This window comes from Capra hircus, chromosome 10 (genome assembly GCF_001704415.2).
Source record: "Capra hircus breed San Clemente chromosome 10, ASM170441v1, whole genome shotgun sequence".
NCBI classification, from domain to species: Eukaryota; Metazoa; Chordata; class Mammalia; order Artiodactyla; family Bovidae; genus Capra; species Capra hircus.
In genome coordinates, this window is record NC_030817.1 from 41,076,573 (window position 1) to 41,091,496 (window position 14,924).

Sequence of the window (14,924 nt, forward strand, 5' to 3'; positions counted from 1 at the left end):
CAGGGCTTTGTTCTTATCTGAGGCTCGGGGTCCTCTTCCAAGCTTCTGCGTTTGCTGGTCAAATTCATTTTCTTGTTGCTATAGAACTCATGGTCATTTGCTTCTTGAAGGCCAACAGGAGAGGAAACCTCTTACCTCTAGGTCATCTTTCAAAGGGCTTGCCTGCTTAAGTCAGCCCTACCTGGGTCAATCTTCCTTCTAACTTGAAGTTAACTGATCATGAGACTCTTAATGATAGAATCAAAGTCCCTTCACTTTGTCAAACACATAGGTAACCTAGTCATTGGAGTGGCAATCCCATCATACTCATAAGTCAAGCTCAGATTCAAGGGGAGGAGATTTCATAGGATATGAGCATGGAAGGGGCCACCTTACAATTCTGATGACTGCAAATACTATCTCACATTTCTAAAGAATATATATCAGCTACTAAGACCCAAGCTTGGAATCAGATAAGTTAAAAATGGTCTGTGAAGTATCCAAATAAACAAGCAGTAACTAGCAAAAAATGACAGCAGGGATGGTGCAGCAAAACATCAAAAATGTTTTTAAAAAGGAAATACAAGCCTCAAAAACACAGCGGCTTGAGGCTGTAAGTGTAGGAGGCACAGACTCCAGATACTTCACTAGAGCCTGAGGACATCATCACTTGGTGGGAAGATAGCCTAATGCCTGACAAGTTCAGTTTTGTTTTATGCACTCTGGTTAAGAAAGCAGGAATGTTTACAGTTCAGCCTCAGAAAAAATTCTCTTCATGTAATTGACATTGAAGGATGGCTAAGCTTCAGATACCTGGAAAATTAATTTACATGGAACGACTCTGTAGTGAAGCAGGTGTACAGAGCTCTTGGGTGAGACTTAAAGAGTGCCTTTTCAAGTTGGGCAGTTCAAGATAAGGAGTGCGGAAGAACTCAGAAGCTGAGGCCAGGGTCCAGGTTATGAGTGCCATCACTTCAGAGAAAGTGACAAGCAGTGAAGCCTGGAGAAAAGAGTTGAAGCTATCCATCTCAGCCTGGAAGATCTCTCGGCATAGGGTTGCAGAGTCAAAGCTGGGCAGTTAACTTTTTAGAGAAAGACACAGTAACTGCCAAGCTGTGGACTTGGCTGCAGAGCCTTGGGGGCCAAAGCCAGGGTTCTGCTCTTAAACAGGCATCTCCCCAAAGCTGGTGGCTTTCCTCAGCTTCCGAGTTCAGTTCAGCTGCTCTTTTGGAGGACCAAGAGATGATGAAAAGGAGAGATTTCACCTGCAGACTTTCCTGTTGTTATTTCCAAAGCAGTTGCACACTTAAATTTTCTAATTTTCCTGTTGTACTTCTCCCAACAAAGAAGTGGTAGGAATTTCTCAGGGAAGGTGAGGAGCTCAGAGAAGTAAGCAATCACATGTCTTGAATGATATTAAACTAACGCATCCAGCACATTGGAGAGATATGATTACCAGTTCTATAATTTCCTAATGTTCACAGGAACATTTTCAAAATGAGTTCTATTTTTTAAAGTATTACTTGCGCACCTTGGAGGTGATGTATTCCAAGCTGATCTTCCTTCCCAAAGATGCTCTTTTAGCGCTTTTCCAAATATCAGTAAATGGCAACCCCATCCTTGCCATAAATCTTGTAGTCATCCTCGACTTCTCTCCCTTACTTCACATCTGACCCACCAGCAAATTCTACTGGCTTCAGAGTACATCCAGAATCAAACCATTTCTCATCATTCCCACTGCCACCTCCTGCTCTGTGCTACTACCATCATCTCTTACCTGGATCACGGAGTAGGGTGAAGGGTCTTCCTAGATCACGGAGTAGCCTCCTGAAGGGTCTTCCTGGATCACGGAGTAGCCTCCTGTACAGTCTTCCTGCCTCAGGCCTTAATCCTCTTCTGTCTCATATCAAAATAGCAGCCCAGGCAATCCTGTTCAATGAAATAGGGCATGTCACTCCTCTTACGAAAATATTCCAGTGGTTTCCCATTTCACTCACTGGAAAAGCTACTGTCCTTACAAAAGCTTCTAAGGCCCTATTGCTGCAACCCTCAGTCCCTGCCTCTGTAACCTCATTTTCTACAATGTCTAGCTTCCCATCACTCTATTTAGATCACACCAGCCTTTTTACAGATGAGTTTGCACCTCAGGACCTGAGTGCTTGCTGTGATCTCTGTCTAGAATGCCTTTCTCCCAAATGCCACTTCCTTCAAGGTTGGTTAAATGGCCTCCACCCTCAGTCCCAAACCTGTGTGCATGCTCAGTCGTGTCCGACTCTTTGCAACCCCATGTGCTGTAACCTACCAGGCTCCTCTATCCATGGGATTATCCCAGGAAGAATACTGGAATGGGTTGCCATTTCCTCTTCCAGGGGATCTTCCCAACCCAGGGACTGAACCCACGTCTCCTGTGTCTCTGGCATTGGCAGGCGGGTTCTTTACCACTGAGCCACTGGGGAATCCTATATCTGGCAGATAGCATATCCTCACTGAGGTCTTCCTTGGGCACTTTCTCTAAACTGCAAGCCTACATTCCACATCTCACTCTCGTGCTGTGCTATTCTCTTTAACATTCAGCACAGTTTATTTTAATTGCTTCTTCTATTTACTGTCAGACTAGTTTTTGTCTGGTCTGTTCTATGCTCTGTCCCCAAAGTCTAGACCAGTGCCTAACAAATTGAATACATTCAGAAAGATTTGTTGGAAGGGTGAATGGATGCAGGCAGTGAGAGGAATAGGAAGTATTCCCCCCGCCACCCCCTTGGAGGTCTGATTTTTGACTCACGGTGGAGCTAAGCTCAGCAGCTTCAGCCCTAACCCATGCCAGCCATGTACCACATTCCATACCCTCCACTGTGTGTCTCTGAATATGTGGGTCCTGCTGCCTAGAATGTCTCTCCTTGTTTATCTCACCATTATTTTTATCCTCATTTATTTCACTACCAATGAGTTTGCTGGCCATCTGGTGGAGTTTCTTTGGTCAATTCAACCAAAATGTGCCAGGCTCTAAAGATATGCAGACACACTGTTCTAAGCTCTTAAAATAACCATCTTCTCTGGTCTGAAAAAGTTTATGGTATAGAGAGACAAGCAAACAAGCATATAAAATAATTATGGATTATGAAAAATACTGTGAAGGAAATAAAGAGAAAAGCATGGCAGAGAATAACAGAAAGGGCAGTACTTACACAGGGTATTTGGAAGGGAGGGCATCTATAGATTTAAGGATGAGAAGATGATGACAGTGCTGAACTTTTATGTGACCCCCTTGGATCCTAGAAAACAATGATGATTAAGAAATCTCAGTATTTTCTTCTCCAAATTCCCCATCCTTTTGTGTTCTAGAAAATTACTAACTGTAATGAGCCATCACTCCCCACAAAGCTTAGATAAGGCTTGCTGTCCACTCTTTCTCATGACTCCCATAAGATTTGTAAATGGCTCCCATTTTTGGTGATAAGGCCAAACCCAGACCGTCCCCCTTTTGTTGACACAGTCAGAGATCTCTAACTTTCTTGTCTCATGAATAATTATCCAAGATTAGAATTGTTTGTTCCCCTGAAACCAGCTGAACATTTTCTGTTTCACTGAAGCTTCTTTGATTGAAAAAAATCCCAACTATAAATGACTCCACCTGTAAATTGTCTGCTCCTCCCTATAAAATCTAGTACAATCCCCCTGCTGAGACATAGTGCAGTAGGCTAAATAAGGGCCCTACAAGGTATTCATGTCCTAATCCCTGAAATCTATGTATGTCTTACCTTTCATGGAGAAAGGGTTTTCGCAGATGTTGTTAATGAGCTTGAGTGAGACAGTGATCCAGATTATCTGGTTGGACCCTAAATAGAATCACATGTATCCTTGTAGGAGGGTTGCAGAAGGAGAAAATTGTGGATAAAAGAGAAGGCAGCCATATGATAGAAGCAGAGTCAGAGAAAAAATACTACATCACTGGCTTTGAAAGCAGAGGAAGAGACCATGAGACAAGGAAGTCAGCTCTAGATGTGGGAAAAAGGAAGGGATCAGTCTTGCATGGACTTTCCATAGGCAGCACAGTCCTGCCAACATCTTGATTTTAGCCACGCTAAGATTCAATTCAGATTTCTGGCCTGCAGAACTATAATAGAATAGCTCTCTATTCTTTAAAGCCACCAGTTTTGCAATGGTCTGTTACAGCAACGATGGCAAACTTAATGCATACTCCAATCTTCAGATCTGAGGGTTTCCCCTATTGCCACAGCCTGAATAAAATCCATCTCCTCAGTGATTCATCATTTTGTCTTTGACAGCGCTAACCATAAGAAGAGCAGGAAGCAGAACACTCCTGGCAGAGTGACCAACATGGACAAGGTCCTTAGACAAAAGAGAATGAAGCGACTTAGCAGCAGCAGCAGCAGCAGAACCTATGAGACGAATGTGACTCAACTTGACGCTGAATGTTAAGAGCCTGATAAGGGCTTCCCTGGTGCCTCAGTGGTAACGAATCTGCCTGCCCATGCAGGAGACACACGTTTGATCCCTGGTTCAGGAAGATCCCACATGCTATGGAGCAACAAAGTTCATGCCCCGCAGCTACTGAGCCTGTACTCCAGAGCCCAGCAGCCACAGCTACTGAAGACCACGTGCCCTAGAGCCCATGCTCTGCAAAATAGGAGTCACCACAATGAGAAACCTGTCTACCACAACTAGAGACTAGCCCCCGATCTCTGCACCTAGAGAAAAGTCTGCACAGCAATGAAGACCCAGCACAGTCAAAAGTAAATAAATACATAATTTTTTTTTAAAGAGTCTGAATATAAAGGGCCCTGGGTCATGGTGGGGAATTTGGATTTTATTATATTTGTGATGAGAAGCTTTTAGATTTTGAGCATTAAAAAGTAGAGGCAGCAATATTACTTAGCAGTTCTGGTACGAGATGTTGGTGGCCCCCAGGATGTGAGAAGAATTTAGATACAGCGTTAGGTGGATCAGATTCTGTCTCTGTAAGGGTTGAAATACGAAACAGAGTTCAGTCAAGTTGGAAAAATTTGAGGAATGTTTACCAAAGGGGTATTTATAAAGGTTTCACAAGATATGGGAAACCAAAACCACACAGGGTAGTACAGCACCTTGAAGCTTGTAACAGCACTAGGCCTGAAGGGAAAGGGAGAGAAAACAGTTTCCAGAGCCTGGAGAAAGGGCGGCCATGACAAGAGCAGCCGTCTTTAGTGGAATGACACCGCTACCCAGAGGGATTCTGCCTTTCCCCTCCCCTCTACCTCTGACCTCCTGCTGGGGTTCTCTATTGCCAAACCCAAATGCAAGCCGCCGGAGAGCAAGAGAGCTCATTGACGAAGTCTCTACAGGTCAGCCTCCCCAGGCAGAAAGCAGGACAGGGAGGGATAAGACTGGATACAGAGGGAATAAAGAAAGATATGTAGTAGAGACCTGAAAATTGGCCCAATTCATTAAAAGAAAGGGCTCCCCGGTGGCTCAGTGGTAAAGAACCCACCTGCCAATGCAGGAGACATGGGCTCGATCCCTGGGTCAGGAAGATCCCCTGGAGGAGGAAACGGCAACCCACGCCAGTATTTTTGCCTGGAAAATTACATGGATAGACGAGCCTGGCAGGCGACAGTCTATGGAGTCTCAAAAAGAGTCGGATCTGACTCAGTGATTAAACATTAAAAGAAAATGTGGAGACCTGAATTTTCTACATTATTTCCTTAATACTCAGTTTCACCTACCCAATGCCAATAGGCACAAAAACAGTGAACTTTCACCCTTCTGTCTTTTCTTTGAACATGCACAACTGCTCTTTTGTCCTAAAGGCAATCAGGAAAGACAGTGATTAGAACACTTGCGTGTACTAACAATCTTCAGTGAAAAACCTCTTTTGATAAAAGTGTAGAATTTGAGGAAATATTGCCACATCAAAACTAGGTAATATTCACTTCATATTGAAGAGAACTGAGTTTCTGCAGCCAGGTTAGAACAGGTTGTTTCAGAGGGATAGAATATTAAATTACAATCAGCCAAACCACAGCAAGCCTAGTTCATACATCTCTCTGCATGGATGCCCATATTTTACCATTGTCTTGGTTTCTTTTTTTATTATTACTCTGGAAGATCATTCAATTTGCATCGCACATTTCCTCACAGAAATTTTGAATCTTATGAATATAAAAATCATGGACTTGGCCCAGTTTTATTTTAATCAGTTTTTCTGTTTCCTAATTCAGGATTAACTTCCCAGGATATATGCAGAGATTTAATAGCAAGAGCAACCGTGTGCACATTAAAACATGGAGAGTTTCAGCAGCAATTTGAGTTATGGTAATTACTGGGTTTGTTTACACAGACACAGATGAAAAGCATAACCTTTTTGTTCCTGTCTTTTTTTTTTTTAAATTTGGAAAAATTGTGTGCTACCAACAGAAAAATCATACAGCAGTTGTTTAATGTCATGGAGGAAATCAGGTGCAACCAAGGAGACTGAGAAATAAAGAGATCAGAACTGTCTGAGGTAGTGTCTTAACTAGGCATCCTTTTTCCTGGAGTCACCCTCAGTGTTATAGAAAGACTGCAGCGCTCACATTCTACTTAGAATGATGGCCACACCATTCACCTCCACCGAAATCAAGTACCCCGTGGGTCTTCCACTCGCAGACCAATTCCAGTGTGGCCTCAGCATCGATTTCTGCATCTGCAGTCATTCTCCATGCCCTGTGCCCTTCCGTTTGCTCCATCCAGGGAGTACGCCTGACCAAGACCAGGCCTGTGTGAGGGAAGAGGAGGAAAAAGAGGCAGATGCTTTCTGGCAACTGGGTGCCAATGGGAGAGGCATCAGTGCTTTCAGAGAAGGTGAGATATTAATCCTATTCCTGGGAACATTTGGGGGGGAAAAAAGGTCTGCTTTCATAAGGCTTATTGATCTCAGATCTGGAAGCTTCCACAAGACACCCATGCTTTCACAACAACCAGATGGTTCCCTTAAAGGCAGCAGGCAGACAGACTTTCATATGTCTTAGACTGGTTGAACAGGGGTGTAGTTACCTGAACAACTAATACTTGATCTTCTCCTACCTCTTCCACCCTATTTCCATAACAAATTGACTCTGCTGCTACTATGCTCATTCATATCCAACTGTTTGTGACCCCATGGACACAAGGCTCCTCTATCCATGGAGTTTTCCAGGCAAGAATACATGGAGTGGGTTGCCCATTTTATGCTCCAAGAGATCTTCCTGACCCAGGGATTGAACCCAAGTCTCTTGTGTCTCTTGCATTGGCAGGCGGATTCTTTTACCACGATGCCACCTGGGAAGCCTACCAAATCGACTCTTTGGTCCATCAATCCAGCTGAATGGGAAGTCCTATTGATTGTCTAAAATATCCATTCTAGGTGTTTATGATAAACATAGTAATGGCCCCCAATGACATCTACGCTTTGACCCCTGGAAAATGCGTGTATTACCTTATATGGTAAAAGGGACTTGACAGAAGTCATCAAGATTACTAACTCTGAGATAAAGGAATTATCCTGGATTATCTGGGTGGGTCCAGTCTAACCACAGGAGTCCTTGAAAGTGGAGAAACTTTCCCAACTACAATCAGAGAACTAGAGATACAGCAGCATGAGGAGTAAACCGCTGCTGCTGTTTTTAAAGATGGAGGCTGGAGGTCATAAGGCAGGGAATGTGCTCAGCTTCTGGACGCTGGAAAAGGCAAGGAAATGGGTTCCCTCTTCGACAAAGGATTGCATGCCAACACCTTGATTTTAGCCTTGTAAGACCCATGCAAGACTTCCAAAGTAAAGAACTGAAGATAATAAATTTGTATTGTTTAAGCCACTGAGGTAATTTGCTGTGGTTATTTTGTTACAGCAGCAATGTGAAAACATACACAGTCTTCATCACCTCAAGCTTGGATTAACACAATAGAAAATTTTCAGTTTCTCCAGCTTCTCAAATATCTAGGTCATCATAGTAATTCTTACTCCCCAAACTCTTGTCAACTATCACTCTATTGTTCAAGGGTCTACAAATGGCAATGTTTTCAAACTCAGTTCAGTTCGGTCGCTCAGTCGTGTCCGAATCTTTGTGACCCCATGGACTGCAGCACGCCAGGCCTCCCTGTCCATCACCAACTCCTGGAGTTTACTCAAACTCATGTCCATTGAGTCCGTGATACCATCCAACCATCTTACCCTCTGTTGTCCCCTTCCCTTCCTGCCTTCAGGGTCTTTTCAAATGAGTCAGTTCTTTGCATCAGGTGGCCAAAGTATTGGAGTTTCAGCTTCAACATCAGTCCTTCCAATGAACATTCAGGACTGATTTCCTTTAGAATGGACTGGTTGGATCTCCTTGCGGTCCAAGGGACTCTGAAGAGTCTTCTCCAACACCACAGTTCAAAAGCATCAATTCTTCGGTGCTCAGCTTTCTTTATAGTCCAACTCTCACATCCATACATGACTACTGGAAAAACCATAGCCTTTACTTGACGGACCTTTGCTGGCTAAGTAATTTCTCTGCTTTTTAATATGCTGTCTAGGTTGGTCATAACTTTTCTTCCAAGGAGTAAGCTTAGTTTTCAAACTAAGCTCCTATAAATATCAGAATGTCTAAAGTGCCTCCTCTGGACCTGCCAGAGTTCAAAGTGGAAGGTTAGTGAATACTGCTGAAAATGACCCAGAAAGATTCCTTGGAGAGACTGGTCAGCAGAATTTTCCTGGGGCTTCATCACCAAACATGTTGAACAACAGCAATATACTGGTTGGTTTATAAAGTCTTGCAATGTTGACCACTTACGCTGCCCTGCTGATAAAACCAGTCGGTTTGCTGGGATGAAACTGGTTTTGTGCTCCAGCCAGAATGGATAATACAACTAATTTCTGAACCAGGGGCTAGTGAGCAGGGACAGTTACATGACAATATATTATATAGCTAATTTCCCAGAGCAATCAGGTGCTCTTCAAAGATGAAAGAGGGAGACATAATTTGAAAGAGATCATGTGAGTCAAGAGAGACAGACTTAGTCCTCTCTTAGAGCTGACTTAGTTCTCAGACAACTGTCCAGTTTAGTCCATATAATCCACCCTCCTCTAACCCTTTCCTCTTTGACTAATCTTGCAATCAAAATTGTCAAATATATCAAGTTTCTTGTTGGTTAAACTTTCATTTTACACTCTACAGTAAGTTTCAGCCTTTTAGTCCTATCTAACTGTTGGTGGGGCACCTTTTGTGACCAGTTTTAATGGCCTCTATATGGCTTAACCAAGAAACAAGCAGATATTCTGAAAGATGCCTGGTCTGCAAATTTTCTTAGTAAAATTATACTACACATATATCATTAAGAACAAAGACTTAGGACCTGCTTCTATATGTAAGGTAATGGAATCTCGATTAAAATAACCTAGAGTACAGTGGGTTTGGTAAAATTTGTAATAATGGTTAAATGTGAAGATATTCTTTCCGGCAAGTCTTGACTACAACAGATTTTCTAGAAACAGATTCCCTAAAGCAGTGGTCCCAAGTGTGGGCAACGAGAATCACCCTGGAGATTCTTGGTCAGTGTGCAGTGGGATTTGGACGTGTGCGTTTGAGCAAGCTTTTTAACTGATTCTCACGTGTACCCTGCTCTTAAGCCATCTGTTTTATTTGCTTCCTGAAAAGTTGATGATGCTTTAAAATGAAGTAACAATAGTCCTTCTCTGTGACTACAATCACAGAAATTTCACCTTCTGGTACTCCTACACACAATGGCATAATTCAGAGTCAGCTTTTCATGATTATGTTAATTAACAGATCGTGTACTCAGTATATAGTGAGAACCCAGTGCATAGTTCTGAGTTTGTACATTAACTATTCTGATTCCCTTGAACTTTTGTGGCAGTAATTTGTGAGTTAGTCCAAAGTAGTTTTGTAGCAATAAATGCTTTTGTTGACTATTGGCTAGTTTCTCATTGTTTCTTAACAGTCACTCAATTTAGTGTCAATCTTCTGAGCTACTTACATACGTAAGATCCATGTGCTGATTTTATGAAATTGAAAGGCTACATATATTTTTCTGATCTTTGCATTCTTCCCAAGAGCCTTGAAGGAACAGTCTTGTGGGTTTCACAAGATATATGGTAGTTTAGTGTTTTCAAATAGATACTCTCAGAGGAACAAAAGACATTCCAGGAGTCCTCTTGATGGCATTAGGGACCAAACAATTTTAAAAGAATGAATTTCTAGATAGTTATACATATGTTGTCATTTAGTTGTTAAGTCATGTCCAATTTTTTTGCAACCCCATGGACTGTAGCCTGCCAGGCTCCTCTGTCCATGGAATTTTTCAGGCAAAAATACTGGAGTAGATTGCCATTTCCCTCTCCAGTGGGTCTTCCTGAACTAGGGATCAAACTGGTGTCTACTGCATTGCAGGCAGATTCTTTACCACTGAGCCACATATACTTTTTACTGAAACTGATCTGCCTGTATACTGGTTCTTTTCCATCTCTTTTATTCCAATTTCCCTTTTACAAAAGATAGGCTACAACTCACCATCTTCAGGCTAACTGGTTCTTGTCCTAAATGAAAAAAACTCTGGGCTTGAAATAAAGGGGAAGTTGTAAATTTTGGCACCATAACCCAAAGTATGGCTTCTGTTATTTTTTGGCTTGCACATATTTCTAGCCAAGGTGAAGTGTGGCATGATAAATGAGCTATTTTGGTCCACAATCAGATGTTCTAAATTCAGCCATAGAATTGTGCAGTTATGGGGCATTATGAAACTTTCACATTAATATTCTCACCTCTTCCATTCCTGAATAACTGTCAAAGAATGCACTACCCCTGAAGAAGAGTTCAAGAGTTTCGTTTAAATTAACCCAAACTGAGAAAGTTCACCTACATGGAAAGTTTGAGCAAAAGGATGGTAATCTGAGAGATTTGAGAGGATGTTTGAGATGCAGAAAGAAAAGCAAAGAAAGTGATGAAAGTATGGACAAACATTTTTTTTAATGACTGTAAAAAGTAGTAATAATAATGCTTATTAGATTTCAAGAAAAGATGCATTTAAAATACTAGACAGTAATAGTATGTATGCCAAAAAAAAATTAATGGAGTTAAAGCATTCTAAGTTCCCTATGTTATCCAGGAGAAAGATAATAATTTTGTTTTAGATCGTAAAAAATGATGGATTAAGCACGCATGTTTTAACTTATCTAAAACAACAGAATCAGAGAGTAAAACTGAAATAATTAAATAATTAATTTAAACAAAATTAATAATAAAATTTAAAAGAAGACAAGAAGAGGTAAAAAGAAAACAGAGTATTTTAAAGGAACCCAAATTAAGATAAATTTAAACCCATTATGGAACTTACATGCTAGTACAAGAAACATACATGTGAAATAAGTATGTAAATAATTTCATATAATATGGTGCTATGAAAAAAATCAAATAGGGTAAAACATTAGGTAGTACTTAGAAGACTATTTTTATTTCTTTTTAAAAATTTTACAATTCATTTAATGGCAACTGGCAATCATCAAACTAGCAAAGATTATCTTCAAACATTGTTACACTAGCCGTGCTATCATTTCTCAAGATTGATCAGATACCTAGAGTCACAGACATTTCACACACAAGATGCATCATATAAATCAGACTTGGTTTATCACCAGCATTTATAAAACCAGACTTAGGAAAAGAAGTAGATCTGGGGACACATGCATGGTCTTAATATAGCAAATGTTTAGCCTGCCTTGACTATCCGAACAGCGAGAATATTCGCAGACTATTTTTAGATAAGGAAAGATCTGAAAGAGGAAGGAAGAAAGACTCTATAAGGCTTTTTATCTTGAGCAAGAGAAAAGGTTGAAAAGAGAAGAGGCTACAAAAAGGAGATTGAAAAGACAGTAGGCGAGGTGGGAAGAAAACCGGAGTGTGGCTTGGTGAAGAAATGTTTCAATAAGGTGGGCACAATCAACTGTGACACTAAGGACGCCTGGTTAATTTTTCACACACATCTTTTCCAGACCTGCAGAACACAGCCAGGCTCAGTATTAAGAAGAGTTTCATAGTCTCATTAGGCATACATAAACCTAGAGAGTGGCTAAGTGTAAGGTCTCTGAAGTCAGATTCAACCTGAAGTTGAATCCTAGCTCTGTCTCTGGTTGTGAGCTATGTGGTCTTAGGCAAATTATTTGACCTCTGTGTGCTTTGATTTCCCCATCCATAAAATGTGGATAGTAACAGCACTTGTTTTCTCTGGCTGTTGCGATTAAACAAGTTAATATTTATAAAACACTTAGAATATACGTGAAATATAAAGTAATCATGTATGTCCTTATTAAAAAGTAAAAAATCTCTAAGATAGCAAAGATAGAAAGGACAACTTTGCTTATAGAGTACAGACTTGCATTCTCAGTAGGTTCACGTTGGCACAAGACTGAAGTAAATTATCACCATGACTGATAAGATAATTATATTCTGATAAACATATGGCATGAAATAAACTATGGCTAGAATATACTTAGTTCTTCTTTACTGTAGTATCCTGAATTTAAGGTGTATATAATTTTATATAAAATTACTTTTCAGTTGTCATAAGGAATATTCTTCAAATGTTTGGTGGTTCAGATCCCTAACCTGTTACTCTTTTTCAGTTGGATTATGCCCTTTTCTCTTTTCAATCTAAAATAAACTCAGATGGAAAGTGACATTAATAAAACTTTCAGTCTCCACATTAACAGAAGAAATAGCTGAATACTTCCTTGGTGCTAGGTATTATAAGGAGCCAAACAAATCATTTTGTGTAAAACACTGAGGTAGGTGCTTTGAAGGATTCATAAAAATTTATGACTCTAACTAATGTGAAAGATAAAATGCATGTACTTGAGATAATTGCACAGTGGGAGTATATGGCTAATGAATGATATGGTAAGTGTTATAAAAGATAAGGCAGGGTTTATTACTGGCTCTAAGGAAGTTTCATGAATGAAGTGAGATTTTTGTGTGGGCCTGGGTAAAGGGAAACGTTACAGTTACTATATTTTAGAATATGCGAAGACTCAAACTACCTTTAATGCAAACTTTCTTAGAAAATTCCTAGAGAAAGTATTTCAGCAAAATGAGGAAGTAAACTAAGAAAATACTAGATCCATAAGACCAGGACTCCAATATAAGGCAGGCACAAAGTGAAGTCCCAGGATGTCAGCTATTCAGCAGGACTAGATCATTTGTGCAGATGAGAACAAGAGAATAGAGTGAGGGAAGGAAAATTGGAACTGATTGGAGATTTACATCTCAGTGTTTCATCTGAAGTGATAGATGTTTGAGGTATAGAATCTTCTGGAACATTTGGAATAAACAAGCAGTGGGTGAAGCAAAAACACCATCACCAATAAAAAGATAGAAAAACAAGGCAATTATTAACTTGAAGGTGACAGGTGTAAAAAAAAGAAATAATCATATATTGTCCCCACAGTCAATATTTACTAGTCACGATAATGTAAATACTAACTGCTGACTTATACAGAAGATCATTACAAAACTATGAACAGAAAGCAGTGGAGAGGAGGTTAAAAGACTTAATTCTCAACTACTCTAATCCACAAGGTAATCTCTAGGCCATTTAAATAGCAACGTATAATTTGGGCACAGGTGGGGAGGTAAATACCAATAGAAAAAGTCAAAAAAATAGTTGAAAGTATTGCCCCTGAGTGAGAGCTGAGAGACTGTATTCATGGAGGGACTGGGAAGGGATTGATGTTGTTCATTGTAGGTTTGAAAAAGCATTATATGGAGAAAAAAACCTTTTGATTAAAAATTAAAAGAATGGAAAAAATAGAAAAATCGTAAGACTTTGATAAGTGATCATATACAGGGTCTGGATGGAACCTGAGATCTATCATTTATTCATATAATGAAGGAGTTCTTATTACTCATGCATTCATTTATATATCAAATAGTTCTCAAGCAACACTTGGAGCCAGGCACTAAACCAGGCCCCAGGAATACAATGGTGAATGAAGACACACTTGGTCCCTGCCCTTATGCAGCTACGTCCACTACAGCAAATAAACAATGAATGAGAAAATAAATAGAAAGAAGAGACACAGCCTGTAACAAGAAGTTGTGTGACTAGGGAAAAAAAAAAGTGTGCTAGAATGGTGGTGAAGGGAAAAAAGGGTAACTACTTTAGTTGTTTATCAGGGTGGGTCTTTCTCAGATGAGTGAGACTTGAAAAGGCATAAACCAAGGAAAGATGTGTACAGACTTGCAGGCAGGAAAGGCTGGTGGGTCTAGAAACTGTGGCCCTGAGCAACAGAAGTGAATCATATGATGGCTCCAGAGGCGGTTGAAGAAGTCCTAGATCACGTTGCTATAGATATAAATTTGGTAAGTCCTCAGAGTATAGATATTTGAAGCCATGGGAGAAGACTATATAGAGCGTAACCCATAATCTCTTCCAGAGGAATTCCAACATTTAAGAGGAAGAGCCAGTAAGAGACTGGAAAGGTGGGGGTTGTAAAGAAAGGCAAAGCAATGAAGTCCGAAAACTTCCCCAACAATACCCTAACATTTCTGTCATTTTCCTAACTGCCCTACAGGTTTGTATTTCTTTTGACAAAATGCATTACAATTTGAGACTTTACCGTCAGTTCCAGACATAAGTGAAGATACCTGAACCCTAGAAAAATCAATTTTAAATTACCTGAAAAGTTATTTACTCATCCCCACTGTAAATTACACCAGCGTGGCCCAGGACCTTTGTTCGAATACAGCCACAGCGTTTCTCCTCTGTGCTTCTGTGGGGTCATCCAAGAGTGCTAAGATTTCAACTGAGATGTCCCCGTGGTATCCTCAAGACTCTGGTATCCCCAGCCCCTCTGAGAATAAACAACAATCCCATCCTGCACTCGGTGTTGGAAGGAAACTGAACTCGCTGCCTTGCCCATCGCCTAGGGCGCAGCACTG

At 40.6% G+C, this 14,924-nt stretch overlaps 1 long non-coding RNA gene across 1 annotated transcript; it reads right to left on the reverse strand.

Moving 5' to 3' along the window:
• On the reverse strand, window positions 1,760–14,891 carry LOC102181128. The gene is made up of 3 exons (XR_001918675.1): window positions 14,662–14,891; window positions 3,165–3,251; window positions 1,760–1,908 (listed from the first exon to the last, which is right to left on the reverse strand). It is a non-coding gene; the product is annotated as an uncharacterized LOC102181128 (long non-coding RNA).